Source organism: Prionailurus bengalensis, chromosome C1 (assembly GCF_016509475.1).
Source record: "Prionailurus bengalensis isolate Pbe53 chromosome C1, Fcat_Pben_1.1_paternal_pri, whole genome shotgun sequence".
NCBI lineage: Eukaryota > Metazoa > Chordata > Mammalia > Carnivora > Felidae > Prionailurus > Prionailurus bengalensis.
The window spans coordinates 18271641-18286493 of NC_057345.1; positions in this window are offsets into that span (position 1 = coordinate 18271641).

The window sequence follows — 14853 nt, forward strand, 5'->3', positions numbered from 1 at the left end:
GTGTACAGCACAAAGGCTTTGGCATTTTTATTTTACTTTTTAATTTTTTTTAACGTTTATTTATTTTTGAGACAGAGAGAGACAGAGCATGAACGGGAGAGGGGCAGAGAGAGAGGGAGACACGGAATCGGAAGCAGGCTCCAGGCTCCGAGCGGTCAGCCCAGAGCCCGACGCGGGGCTCGAACTCGCGGACCGCGAGATCGGGACCTGAGCTGAAGTCGGACGCTTAACCGACTGCGCCACCCAGGCGCCCCGGCTTTGGCATTTTTAAAGTGTGGTCCTTCAGCTCCATGTGGGCTCACATGCAGGGCCCGTATCGTTTCCTCTTCGTCTCCACTGTTGAGGGCCATCTCTAGCACATAGCACACGATGAGTGAGTATTTACGGAGTGGATGCGTGCACGACCAAAGGAACGAGTGAGTGAGTGTCGGTAGGGGAGGCAGCAAAGAGAACGGGTTGTCCAGTGCAATGTTATGTGAAGCACTCACGTAGTTTTAAATTTTCTAGTAGCCACATTTAAAAAGTAAAAAAGATGAAAGGTAAAAAGAAACAGGTTAAGGGGCACCTGGGTGGCTCAGCCGGTTAAGCGTCCGACTCCAGCTCAGGTCGTGATCTTGCAGTTCACGGGTTCGAGCCCCCGCGTCGGGCTCTGTGCTGACAGCTTGGAGCCTGGAGCCTGTTTCTGATTCTGTGCCTTCCTCACTCTCTGCCCTTCCCCCGCTTGCGTCTGTGTGTCAAAAATGAATAAACATTAAAAAAAGAAGAAGGGGCGCCTGGGTGGCTCGGTCGGTTGAGCCTCCGACTTCAGCTCAGGTCATGATCTCACGGTTTGTGAGTTCGAGCCCCGTGTCGGGCTCTGTGCTGACAGCTCAGAGCCTGGAGCCTGCTTCAGATTCTGTGTCTCCCTCTCTCTCTGCCTCTCTCTCTCTCTCTCTCAAAAATAAATAAACATTACTAAAAAAAAAAAAAATTAAAAAAAAGAAGAAAAAACAGGCTAAATACATTTTGAGAATATATTTTATTTAACTCAGTATATTCCAAATAGCATCAAACAGGTAATCAAAGTTTAAAAATTCCTACTGAGATATTTTCAATTCTTTTTTTTTTTTTTTCAACATTTATTTATTTTTGGGACAGAGAGAGACAGAGCATGAACGGGGGAGGGGCAGAGAGAGAGGGAGACACAGAATCGGAAACAGGCTCCAGGCTCCGAGCCATCAGCCCGGAGCCCGACGCGGGGCTCGAACTCCCGGACCGCGAGATCGTGACCTGGCTGAAGTCGGACGCTTAACCGACTGCGCCACCCAGGCGCCCCCAATTCTTTTTACTTTATACTAAGTCCTGGGGGTCCCATGGGTATTTTACAGGCACCACACATCTCGATTCAGACCAGCCACATTTCCAGAAGTCAGTAGCCACATGTGGCTGCCATATTGGAAAGCACATGTCTAAATGCTGCCAGGCAGTAAGAAAACCTGCTGAGGAGTTCGGACTTCACTCATCTTAGCTGATGAGAGGCCTGCTGAAGGTCTAGGCAGGGGAGAGCAGGGTCAGATCTGTTGCCTCGGGTGGCTGTGCAGCAGATCGTTTTGCGAGTGGACAGGCCCATTCTGTCCTCTCCGCTGTGGGAAGGAGGGTCACACTCAGGGCGTATCTCACTCCACCAGGCTGTGGTGTGACCGGGGAGAGGAAGATCGGGCACTCTCCGCAACTAGGAATCCCCCCTCCCTTGCTGAACTCCAGAGCCCAAGGCTCCCGCCCCCACAATCAGCCACTTCTGTGACTCAGCCTGTCTCTCCCGAGGCCATCAGTGGTCCCTGAACAGGGCAGGCTTTGGCTGAGCACGGCATCTGTGTAATTTGTAGGTACACAGATGTGGCTCTGGGCAGCTGGGCAAGGAAATGAAGCACCTATTAGCGTGTTTAGCAACAGCCCCACCTGGCCTAGCTCCCTCGGGGTCTCCTGGGGACACACTGGCCCACGGAGGCACATGCTCACATACTCGCCTCCCTGCCCCGTGCAGCTCAGTACCCCCAGGAGTGTTGCAGGTGCCCCTGGAGACCCCTTACATCCTTCCTGCTCGTTCGTGTATTTCCCTGGACCCCAGACTCACGCTGCCTTGCCTCTTCTGCATGCCCTAAAGGTCTCTTCCATGTTCCCTCCAACTTCAAGGAGGGCAGAGCGGGTGCTGGGAGGTGTCTGGTTTGGGAAGCAGAAGACCAGGCCCCAACCCTGCCCTGGTAGCTCTGCGACTCCGGGTGGGTTACGGCCTCTCTGAGCCTCAGTTTCCTTGGGTGAGAAGCAGAATGGGTGCCATACGGATTAGATGAGACTGTGAGCGTGAAGGCCTAAGTACAGAGCTGGGCACAGGGGAGGGGCCCAACAGAAGCAGTCACGACTGCCTGCTAAGTAGCCACCATCTGCCACCCCCCTCCTGGGGACCCAGGCCTCCCGCACACACCCAAGGCCCTGGATTCTTCCAGCCTGCACGCCTGTGGTCTTCCCAGGTTGTCAGCCTCAGGACAGGGCTCACCCGGCATTGAAGCTAGGGGGTCCTGCAAAGACGGGGGTCCCTGTGCTCCGCTCTGTGGGTGTGAGGTATGAGGTGTTGGTATTCCAGGACTCTGAGTTCCACGGGCGACTCTTCAGAGAGGACACCAGGGCCCTCAGGCCTTAGAGACAGCACCCGGGACAGGTCAGCACCGAGAGAACCCTGAAACAATATCAGGCTGGCTTACCCACTGGGCACGGCAGACACAAGGCTCATGAAACTTGTAAGGACTCCCAAAATATTTTAATTTCTTTTAAAATCGGGGTGGGGGCTGGGGCGCCTGGGTGGCTCCGTCAGTTAGGTGTCTGACTTTGGCTCAGGTCATGATCTCATGGGTCGGGGGTTCGAGCCCTGCATCGGGCTCCGTGCTGACAGCTCAGAGCCTGGAGCCTGCCTCGAGTTCTGCGTCTCCCTCTCCCTCCGCCCCTCCCGTGCTCATGCTCTGTCTCTCTCTGTCTCTCCAAAATAAATAAACGTTAAAAAAAATTTTTTTTTTTTTAAATCGAGGTGGGGGGCAAAGAAAACCAACTTTGAGTGCAGAAGAAAATGTTTCCAATTTTTTTCCTCACATCAGGTAAGGAAGATTTAGAAAATACTTAGAGCCCATGAAGATTTATTCTGAGGTGGGGGGGGCCCACAAAAGCCATGACGTGGCTCTGACTGATTCTTTGTTCAGATGCTTTTGTTGGGCAAGGTACTTTCTGTCAGTTCTTGTTCAAGCCTTACACTCTGGTCCAGCCACACACCTCTCTCTGTTACCTCAGATGAGGAAAATGAGACGCATAAAGGGTCACTGAGTTGCCGGGCACAGGGAGCTTAGAGACGACAGCGGTGGGATGTGGGCTTGGGTCCATCTGAGTCCAAAGGCTTTTACTTTGTGACAACACACTATTTGCAAGTTCGTCATTTTACTTAATTTGGTCCCCACGGCAGAAGGGGGGGACAGTCCCTCCCATTTGAAAGCTGCGGAAACTGAGGCCTGGGAAGGAGAAGGAAGTGCCTTGCTCGCAGTCACTTGCCTTGTCGGTGAGGGAGTCGGGGACTAGCCCTCTCCTCCCGAACCCTGCCTACGGCCCCGTTGCCTCCACCCTCGCCCCCACTGTGCCACCCTCACCTCGGCCACCCGGCGTGCGCGTATGGCTCCCCTGCCCTCCTTCCCAACCTCCGTCTGCCCGTGTTCCCACCTACAGAGGGGACGCTCGGGTCTGTGCTGTGTCCACATCCCCCCTCCTAGCAAAGGTGGGGGCCGGTACTGCCACCCGAGAGGGTGGGGAGGAAAGAGAGGCCCTGGGCCAAAGGCCAGAGTGAAGGTTTGAACGAAACCATGGGTCCCCCGGACAAATGCCCCTCTGTATCTCAAGGCCTGTTGTGACAGGCCAGGGGCCAGCTCTCACCGCAGGCGGCTTAAACGGCCGGGGTGGTTTCCTCACCTCCTGTCCTCTGCAGGCCAGTGCCTGCCAGGCCCGAGCTTGGGCAGGAAAGGGCAGGGGTGTTCCCTCTGGAATGGAGGGTGTGGGAGGCAAACAAGAGTTGGAGAGGCCGAGGGGCCATGTCCTGAACCAAACTGGGAGACTGCGCGAGTCACAAGACGGAAGGCGAGTGAGAGGGAGGTCACTGAGTCCCCGCTCTGCGTCTTGCGGGAGAACAAGTCAAAGCCCAGACAGAACAAGTCAAAGCCCAGACGGAACAAGCGACTTGCCCAAGGTCACGCAGCAAGTGCGTAACAGAGGAACTCGTGACTTCCAGCCCAGGGTCCCCACCCGCCGCAGCAGGCGTCCCTGTCAGAGAGGCGGCCGTGGCTTTGTTAAACAGGTAAGGTGGTGAGCTCCACGGACCAGGCGAGAGTGTCACATGTTAAAATTACAAAGTACTGAGTTTCCTAGAATTCCGTGTGAACGTACAGATACTCCAGATGCAGTTTATATCCTACACTCATTAATTACAAACACTTTGAGGTTAGCCCAGCCCTTGGAAAAGGCAGAGGAAGAGGCAGGGAACCAAAAGCAAGACCACTGAGGGGCACCTGGGTGGCCCAGTCGGTTGAGCGTCCGACTTGTGCTCAGGTCGTGATCTCATGGTTCGTGAGATCAGGGAGAACTCAGGCGAGTTCAAGCCCCACATCGGGCTCGCTGCTGTTAGCATAGAGCCTGCTTCGGATCCTCTGTCCCCCCTCTCTGCCCCTCCCCTGCCTGCACACTCTCAAAAAGAAACACTCTAAAAAGAAAAAAAAAAAAAAAAAGCAAGACCATTGAAAGGTTGGTATTAGGGACAAGTCCAGATTGTTCGAAAACATACCACACGAACTACCCACGGACTTTCCTGTCTCCGTGCCCCTGGTGCCTCACCGGCCCGCAGTTTCTTCATTTGTGAGGAGAGGGCCGCGGACCCAGTCGTTTTCAGGCTGGCTTCCGTGGGGTCCTGCGACCACAAGGAGTTGCCCCCCCACGACCACCCCAGGGGTGTGGGGAGGGGTGAACGAGAAATAGAGGCGGGGGTTGGAAGGGAGGCGTGTGGTTCCCCAAGCCCTTTGGGGAAGCTTTTCTATCATAAATTCATTCCCCAAACTCTCCCAAAGAGTGGATTTCCTTTCAGTCTGGACCCACACACCAGAAAAGCGGCCAGTTGCCCTTTCTCTGGCTGGCGGAACCCCCTACACGTCCGTCCTCCCCTGAGTAGGACAGGTGACCGCCAGGCTGCTGCAGGGCACCGCGCTGGGCTCCCCCGGGTCCCCAGATCCCGTGTCCTTCTCACACCTTGTTTGTTCCTCCCGGTCGGCGGGGCCTGTCCTCCAGGAGCTCCTGGGGAAAGGTGACTGGGGTGGGGTGGGTTTTCTTTGAAGCTTTGCACGGCAGAAAATGTCATTATTCTACCCTTCCACTCAATATTTAGTTTGGCTTGCTGTACCCTTCCAGGCTGGAAATTATTTTCCCTCAGGACTTGGGAGCCTTGTCTCAGAGCTCCGGTATTGCTGCTGTCAGACTCTGATTTCGTCTGATTGTTGGGCCTTTTATTTGTATTCCACCTTATTATTATTGTTTTTTTAACCCACAGACATGTATGAGATATTGTCTCTAGGCCCTGTGTTCTGAAAGGTCACAACGATGAGCCCTATGGTGGCAGGTCTGCTTGACTTACCCATTCTGGGGACTCAGAGGGGCCTCTCCTTCTGAAAACTCATGGCCTTCATTTCTGGGAGGCTTTCGGGTGTTCTTTGATAATTTCCTCTTCTCGATTTTCTTTTTTTTAAACATTTCTGGAATTCTTACCAACATGATGTTGGGCCTCCAGGAGCAATCTGTTCTCACCTATTTTCTTTATCTTTTTTGTTCCACTTTCTGAGAGATTTTCCCCTCTTTCAACCCTCCTATTGAAGTTTTTTTTTTTTTTTGTCATATTTTTATTTCTTGGCACCCTTTCTTGTTCTCAGAATATTCTTTTCTTATAGCACCCTGTTCTTGTTTTATAGATGCAGTGTCTTATCTCTCTGAAGACAAGGAAGTTTTCTTCTGCCCTTTGTATTGCCTGCTTGGTTTTTTTTTTTTATGTTTATTTATTTTTGAGAGAGAGACAGAGCATGAGCGGAGGAGGGGCAGAGGGAGAGAGGGAGACACAGAATCTGAAGCAGGCTTCAGGCTCTGAGCTGTCAGCACAGAGCCGGACTCAGGGCTCCAACTCAAAAACCGTAAAGATCATGCATGACCTGAGCCGAAGTCAGAGGCTTACCCGACTGAGCCACCCAGGCGCCCCTGTCTGCTTGTTTTAAATGCCTCCAGCTGTTCATTTGTTTTGTTTACTGTCTGTTCAATCACGTTTGAGGCTTTTCCCCCCAAAGGTCTATAGACCCTTAACTATCTGTTTTTGTTTAAGAAGAAAGCATTAGAAAGCTCATTTATTTTTTTCTAAGTTTATTTATTTTGAGAGGGGGGACGGAAAGAGAGAATCCCAAGCAGGCTCAGAGCTGGCAATCCAGAGCCCAAAGTGGGGCTCGATCCCACCAACAGTGAGATCATGACCTGAGCCGAAACCAAGTCTTGGATGCTTTACCAGCTGAGCCACGCAGGTGTCCCTAAAAAATTCATTAAAAAAAAAAAAATCATGAGAAGCTCTGGGTGTGGGGGTGGGCTTTTCAACTCATGACTCCATTGGCTGATTGGCAGGAACCTGGTCATTTCATTGGAGGACCCTGTAACTTGAGGCAGTATCTGTGTCTGTTCTCTTTGGCTGGTCAGGCTCCCCAGCCCCTCTCTAATTTCCTGTCTGGAGGTTAAGCCTGATTGTCCAGAGTTCTGGCCCAAGGAGCTAAGGGGACTGGGTGAGCCCCACGCTTCAGGATTTAGACTTTCCCCTAGCCCCCTTTTCAGCCAGGAATTGACCACCCCCAGCCCTAGGTTTCTCTCCTCTGAGTCCCAAAGTCAGATGTGCATTGAATCACCTAGGGATCTTGTAAAAGGTGGTTTCACGTCCAGGTTCTTATCCAGTATTCCTGACGTGGCCCGAGATTCTGCAGTCCTACCAAGGTCCTCAGAGTTGCCGATGCTGCTGACCCACCAGCCATGTTTTGGGAAGCCAGGGTCTAGGGCAGTGCTGCCCCATACAACTGTGTGCACCAGTGGACCCTGCACCCACCAGTAGGGGGCCACAGTGCACATTCAGCACTTGAAATGTGGCTGGTGCGACCAAGGCACTGAACTGTGATTTTATTGAACTTTACTTGGTTTTCATTTAAATTTGGGTGTCCACAGGGGGCTGTCACCTAGGGCAGTGCAGGTCTCACCGTACTGTGCAGGACAGAGAGGCCAGTGGCAGGGAGGATGGGGGAGCGGGGCTGGAGCTGAGCCTCTTAGAAACTTTCACCTTCCTCTTTTGAGCCCCATTTGGCACCCTGCCTTTTGGTGGCACTTGTTGTCACCTGTTCTTGAGCTTTCCTGAGGTTCTTCAGCTTCTTTTGTCGGTTTCCCCCGATCTGCAGGTTTGGGCCACCTCGGCCTTTTCCAGCTGCAGAGTCATCAGCTCGTCCAGCTTTCAAACCTGGGTCGGCCTCTCCCCAGTGTGGCTTCTTCTCGCCTTTCCCTTTGGCCGTGTGGATACACATTTGATTCCTTTACTGTCCTCCATGGGGGTTTGGGGAGGACGCAGAGATGAATGTTTGTTCTCCCTCCATCTGCTTTGTGTAACCAGAAGGCCCTCTGCAGTTTTGTTTTGTTTTTTAATATTTTATTTTTTAAAGTAATCTCTACACCCAACGTGGGGCTCAGACTCACAATCCTGAGATCAAGAGTCACGTGCTCTACCAACAGAACTAGCCAGGCACCCCCTCTCTGCAGTTTTTGAAAGATAAAAATAGATCCCAGACTTTGTTTCTCCCGGGATAAGGCAAAGCTGAATTTGGCTGTTCCCTGTCGTTTCCTATGGGCCAAGAGATTTGTCACGCTCGGTAGCCTGGAGAAACCATCCCTAAGTCACTGCAGAGCCTGAGAGCTGCTGGACAAAGTCAAAGGCTCTGCCTGTCTGGGGCGAGAGAGCCTGGCTCACCCACTCAGGGTGGTTTCTCTATTCCGTGAAGGGACTGGGGAGCCCATGGAGGGACCAGACAGCTGAAGGCATCCTCACACACCAGAGCGGGGCAGGAAGTGGATTTTCAAGACTGAAGGTTTTCTAAGCCCTTGGCAGGGGGGAGATCTGGAAAGGACAGATTGAGAATGGTTGCCAGTTGACTGGGCAAACAAAGCATGCAGATGGGACCAAATCCTGGCTGGCAGGGGCTGGGCTGGGGTGGTCCTTCGGGACAGACGAACTACAGATGGATGTATTTGAAGCTTAGGTTGGAGGTAGGTGCTGAGGCTTATGGGAAATCAGCTTGCGTGGCGGGAGTTGCCCACCTGAGCCCACATCCGCACCCGTGTCCCCGCTGACCCAGGGTCCCCAGGACTCTCTCTGCTCCTCTCCAAAGCGTTTCTCACATACTCCCTCCCGATGCTTGCTGGTGCCCACCAATCTTTGGCTACGTGACCCACCTCCACATCCCCCACAGCGGCTAGGTACATCTCTTCAGGCACAGGAGGGGAGGCAGGAGTAGATTGAGTACAAACCTTGGGGCCAGAGAGATGAGAGTCTAAGTTCTATATATTGGGCTGAGTGATGGCCCCCAGTGGGATCCACATCCTACCCCCAAAATGTGGGATCATGTTCCCTTACATGACAAAGAGGAGTTTATTTTTTAATTTTTTTTTTCCAACGTTTATTCATTTTTGGGACAGAGAGAGACAGAGCATGAACGGGGGAGGGGCAGAGAGAGAGGGAGACACAGACTCGGAAACAGGCTCCAGGCTCCGAGCCATCAGCCCAGAGCCCGACGCGGGGCTCGAACTCATGGACCGCGAGATCGTGACCTGGCTGAAGTCGGACGCTTAACCGACTGTGCCACCCAGGCGCCCCCAAAGAGGAGTTTAAATTAACAGTCATGGGGAGCACTGTGGTGGCTCAGCCGGTTAAGCATCGAACTTTGGCGCAGGTCATGATTCATGATTCATCTCATGCTTCAGATTCTGCGTTTCCCTCTCTCTGCCCCTCCCCTGCTCGCGCTCTATCTCTTCTCTCAAAAAATAAAGAAAGAAACATTAAAAAAAATTTTTTTAGGGGCGCCTGGGTAGCTCAGTCGGTTGAGCGACCGACTTCGGCTCAGGTCATGATCTCACGGTTTGCGAGTTCGAGGTGAGTTCGAGCCCCGCGTCGGGCTCTGCGCTGACAGCACGGAGCCTGGGGCCTACTTCCGATTCTGTGTCTCCCTCTCTCTCTGCCCCTCCTCCACTCACGCTCTGTCTCTCTCTGTCTCAGAAAGAAATAAACCTAAAAATTTTTTTTAAATAAATAAAAAAAAATATTTTAAATAAATTAATGGTTATGAGGTGGGGAAATTATCCTGGATTGCCTAGGTGGGGCCGATAAAGTCAAAAGTCTTTAGAAGAGCAAGGCAGGAGAGCCAGAAAGGCAAGATGATGGAAGCAGAGGTCAGGGACAGAGAGACAGGGAGATGCTACACATTGAACTTGAGGGAACTCCACCGAGGGTGGAGCTGGAGGGCCAAGGAATGCCAGTGACCTGCCTGAGCTGGCAAAGACTAGGAAACGAGATTCTCCTCTAGAGCCTCCAAAAGGAACACGGCCCTGCCCTCACCTTGTTTTTAGCCCAGTGAGACTGATCTAGCCTGCTGACGTCTAGAACTGTCAGAAAATTAACCCGTGTTGTTTTGAGTCACTTCCTTTGTGGTCATTCTTTACAGCAGCCCTAGGAAACGAACACCTAGATCGGCCATATGTTAGCACTGAGACCGTGGGCTGGTTGCCTAACTTCTCTGAGCCTCAGGTCCCTCGTCTGGAAGACAGAGGTAATATACATGAGGAAGTACATGGGAAGTCCTCGGCGTGGGAGTGGGTATACAGCAAACCCTGGATGAACGGGCAGCTGTTGTGTTTGTGGTCATCGTCACCGTCGTCGTCACCACTGAGCGTCTGTCCGCAGACGTAAGTCCAGACGGGACATTTCCCTTGTTGCCTGGGCTTTCTCGGGTCGCAAGGACAGGGAACTGTCAAGACGTGGGCCGATCGCTCGACTCCAGTAGTTCTCGACCTGGGGCGATCTGCCTGCCAGAAGATGCTTGGAAAGTCTAGAGACATTTTTTTTTAATGTTTATTTATTTTTGACAGAGAGAGAGAGACAGAGCATGAGTGGGGGAGGGTCAGAGAGAGGGAGGCAGAATCCGAAGCAGGCTCCAGGCTCTGAGCTGTCAGCACAGAGCCCGACGAGGGGCTCGAACTCACAAACCTCGAGATCATGACCTGAGCTGAAGTCGGACGCTCAACCGACTGAGCCACCCAGATGCCCCTGGAGACATTTTTGGCTCTCACATCCCAAGGGTGCTGCTGGCATCTAGTGGGTAGAGGCCGGGGATGCCGGCCAAAGCCCTGGGCAGCCCCCGCAACAAAGAGTTGTCAAATGTAAACCGTGCCACGGTGGAGGAGCCCTGCCATCTGCTGAAGGTTCGTTGTGGCTCTTGGGCTCAACTATTAACGAGTAGAAAGAAGAGTGAGCACAGGGCAGGCCCCTCAGAGTGTCCCCAGGAATATTGCTTACCTCCTGCGACGCTTGGCGGCCACGGGCAGCCTCCAGGTGGAAGGTGTGGGTTTGAGACGCAGCTTCTCCACTCGCTCGCTGTAAGACTTCGGGCGAGTCGCTTCACGTCTCTGAGCCTCTGTTTCTTGTCAGCAAAGTGGAGACGAGAAGGCCTGCCTTGTACTGATCAGATGAGAAAACGCGTGGAAGCCCGGTGCCTCGTGCTTTGTCGGTGTCCCTTAAATGGTCGTTCCCTTCCCTTCCTGACTAGAAGGTCAAGGGGGCATTAATTACTTCCCTCTGACATATTCACGTAGGGGCATAAACTTTCTAACCTTTTAAACTTCTTCCCCCTTCGGGACAGTGGGACACACGGAGACTCACATGAGGGCCCGGATGTGGTTTGAGGACTTTTGGGAGCTGGCCCTTGGCTTGGGCCCCAAGACCGAGGGGCAAATGGAAGCCACGGGTCACATTCCACCTCTAGGTCAGTCTCAACCACAACGCCCACAGGTCTCCCTCCTGCTGACTCCTGGCACGGCCCGTGCTGCCCTTCTGGCCCTAGGCAAAAGTCCGCCTTGTGACCCCTTTCCTCTGGGATTTCTATTTATAACTTTTCATACATGGAACTTCCCAGGCTTATAGGTCTTGGTTGGAAGCTCTTGGGACACCTTTCTTTCCGGTGTGGGCCACAAAAGTCAAAAAGGAAGGGTGTTCGAGCCAGAATTTGGCAGGATGGGTAAAAAAGACTTAAAAGATATGGTGGGCTTGAAACCCAGACTTCCAGATCCAAAGGCTACTCACCGCTTTTCCTTAGGACTTTCGTATGATATTGATCAGACACCCCAGTGATCAGTGCTGGGCGAGGCATGAGGGGGGTGATCCCCACTAAATACTGATTGGAGGAAAGATTCTTAAAGGAAACCATTCCATTCTCAAACTCTGTGTCTGAGCTCTGGAGACGTGATCCCCATGGTTTTTCTTTGAATCCTCTTAGCGCGATGTAGGCGGTGGGCCTGGTTGGATGAATGACAGGGAAAATGGACAGACGGGCATATGAGTGGATGGGTGGGTAAAAGAACGGATAAATACACGACATAAGAAATCTGCTTCCTAGTTTCAGGGAACCAACCAGAAGGATTCAGCATGTAATTGTGTATGACCCCAAATTCAGGAGAGCGTTAAGCCAATTCAGACCCCACCTTTGGGAGCTGTGACACACAATGGGACAGAGTCACGCAGATAGGGCAGGCGGGGTGGGGGAGACGATGCAAAACCTAACAGGAATGGAGAGTCTAGGTGGTGGCCATTTAGGGTTCAGCTAGACTTGGGTCAACAGAACGTTTGAAGGCTCATTCCTAAGCGTCCTGTATGCGATGCTGCTGACAAGTCAGAACGCCTCTGTGTTCTCCTCGGTTTGTTCCCAGTCTCCGCTGCCTTCGAGGAAGGATTCCTGCCTTCCAGCCTAAACTGCACACACTCTCCTCTCTCTCCTAACATCTCCAGAGTCGATATCTGCAAAGAAGAATGGGCTTTTGGAAAACACTCGTTCTTAAGATAAGCTATGAAGGGCTGCAGTGTAGTAAATAGAACCACAGATTTGAAAATCCCTTAGTGATCACTAAGGGGGGTCATTTTATAGACAGGAAAAGGACCCCATGATCACTGGGTCATTTTATAGACAGGAAAACCAAGGTCCAGAGAAGGGAGAGGACTTTCCAGAGTCACATGGCCAGTCAGTGGCAACGGGAGCCCTGGTCTCCCGGTTCTCGCCCCAAGTTACGAATCTGTGGCACACGCTTCCCCACCCCATCCGGCAACCTCATGCTCTACCAGTCCCTTTAGGATTTTGCCTTCCTGGCAGAGGTTTTACTGTTCCTCAGTGGAAATGCAAGAGCAGGTCAAACCCTCCAGAAGTCTAGTGAATCCCTCTTCCATTCCCCTCCCTGGGACACCATCTTCATGGTTTGATTCTCTGACCTCCCTGTTCATACTTCAGTTTGACCAAATGCAGCAAACACTTGACCAGGTGGAGGACTCGGGGCTCAAGGGCCAAGGAGAGCAGGGAGAGCACAGACTGATGTCAGAAGAAAAAAAAGAAGGGGGGCCAGGAACTGACATTTACGGCTCACCCACCATCCACCAGGCACCCTGCTGGGTAATTATATCTCACTGATTCTCACAACCTTATGGGATAAAGGGTGTCATCCCTGTCTTACAAGTGGAAACACCAAGGCCCACAAAACTGCCTCGGCTTATAGAGCTGGTCAGCGATGAGGCCAAGATCAAAACCCAGGTCTACCTGACCCCAAAGCCCTCGCCGGGTCATGAGCTCCTAGACAACGTGCGCTGTTATGACAGAGCACCAAAAGTTCTCAAGAGCCACCCAGAAGGAGCTGAGGGCCCACATCAACAAGATCAAGGTTACCAGGGGCCAATGCAAAGTCTTGTATTTGAGCTCAAAATGACATTTGCACAAGAGCGTCGTGGAGACCTGGTTATTGGGCAGCAGCGGATCATAATATTGTCCGCATTGCAACGCAGCTGCTCTTGCCTTCTATTTCCAAAGCACTTTGCAGTTTAGAAAGCCTTTCCATTTACCAACCTCAGGGCTTTGACTGACTGGAAACGAGCATAAGACTAAGTCCGAAAAAGTTTGGGGTTGTATCAATGGGGGGGGGGTGTGAACAGTATGCTGTGATTGCCGATAATGAGCTATTTGTTTGCATTAACCCAGGGTAATCTCAACAGACTTTGGGCACAGCCACTGTGCCAAATATATTACATGTTTTATCTCTGTTGATTCTCACAACGGACCCCGTGGAGCTTGCAACTCCTGTTTTACAGATCAGAAGACCAAGAGGTAAAGAAAGTCGACCAAGGCCACATAGCTAGAATTCACACTCAGGTCTGATAAGTATCAAGACAAATGTCATTCTGGACATTTCAGGCCCCCTCTGGAGTTATGTGTCCCGTTTGGGGTGCTTTGTCTAAGGGAGACATTGACACAGCGAAATGAGGAAACCATGAAGGAAACTGTCATTATAAAGATTGTTTGAAGGAGCTTAGAATATTTATCCTGGAAAAAAATAACCAGAGAACATATCACTGCTGTGTCCAAGGGCAGAAAGCTCCTTTAAAAGTAGATTGGGTTTGGGGCGCCTGGGTGGCGCAGTCGGTTGAGCGTCGGACTTCAGCCAGGTCACGATCTCGCGGTCCGGGAGTTCGAGCCCCGCGTCGGGCTCTGGGCTGATGGCTTGGAGCCTGGAGCCTGTTTCCGATTCTGTGTCTCCCTCTCTCTCTGCCCCTCCCCTGTTCATGCTCTGTCTCTCTCTGTCCCAAAAATAAATAAAAAACGTTGAAAAAAAAAAAAAAGCAGATTGGGTTCGCAGGACTTTTACCAACCGTTTTGGGGTGGGGTTAAATGGGGTATACTGTAGCCAACTGCTATCGCCACCTATTGGTGGGAGGTAAAATTGCTGTGCTGATACCGGCCGCTGTCATTGTTCTATCCTTGAAGTTTTGCGTTTCACCTTTCATACGTAGAGGTGCTTTTATTATTTTTTTTATTTTTTAAATGTTTATTTATTTTTAAGAGAGAGATAGAGACAGACAGAGCGCGAGCCAAGGTGGGGGGAGAAAGAGAGGGAGACACAGAATCTGAAGCAGGCTCCGAGCCGTCAGCACAGAGCCTGACGTGGGGTTCAAACTCACAAACCGTGAGATCATGACCTGAGCTAAAGTTGGATGCTGAACTGACTGAGCCACCAGGAACCCCCATAGAAGTGCTTTTAAACCCATCAGGGTGTCATGTGTAAGAGGTAGCACATTTACCTTCGTGGGAAGAGAATTAGGACTGATGGGTGAAAATTACAAGGTGGGATATTTTGGTTTCAACATGAAGGTTAATTTTCTGAAAAAAACATCCCCCAAACTCAAGAGGCTACTTGGGAGTAGTGGGGCTCAAGTCTGTGGAAGAAACCACGTCATGCCGAGTTTTCCATGGTTCAGGAGGTGGGGAGAAATCGATCCCAGTGTTTTGGTGGGTGTAGGACATTCATGGGTGACCTACTCTGAGTTACCATTGGCCAGTTGCATAGCGGTCTGCCAGTGTTGGTCGTGTCTTTGTCGTCTTATCCAGGAGGGAGCTTTTAGGCCAGGCCAGAGGGAAAGAGGGTACCACTGAGGCAGAG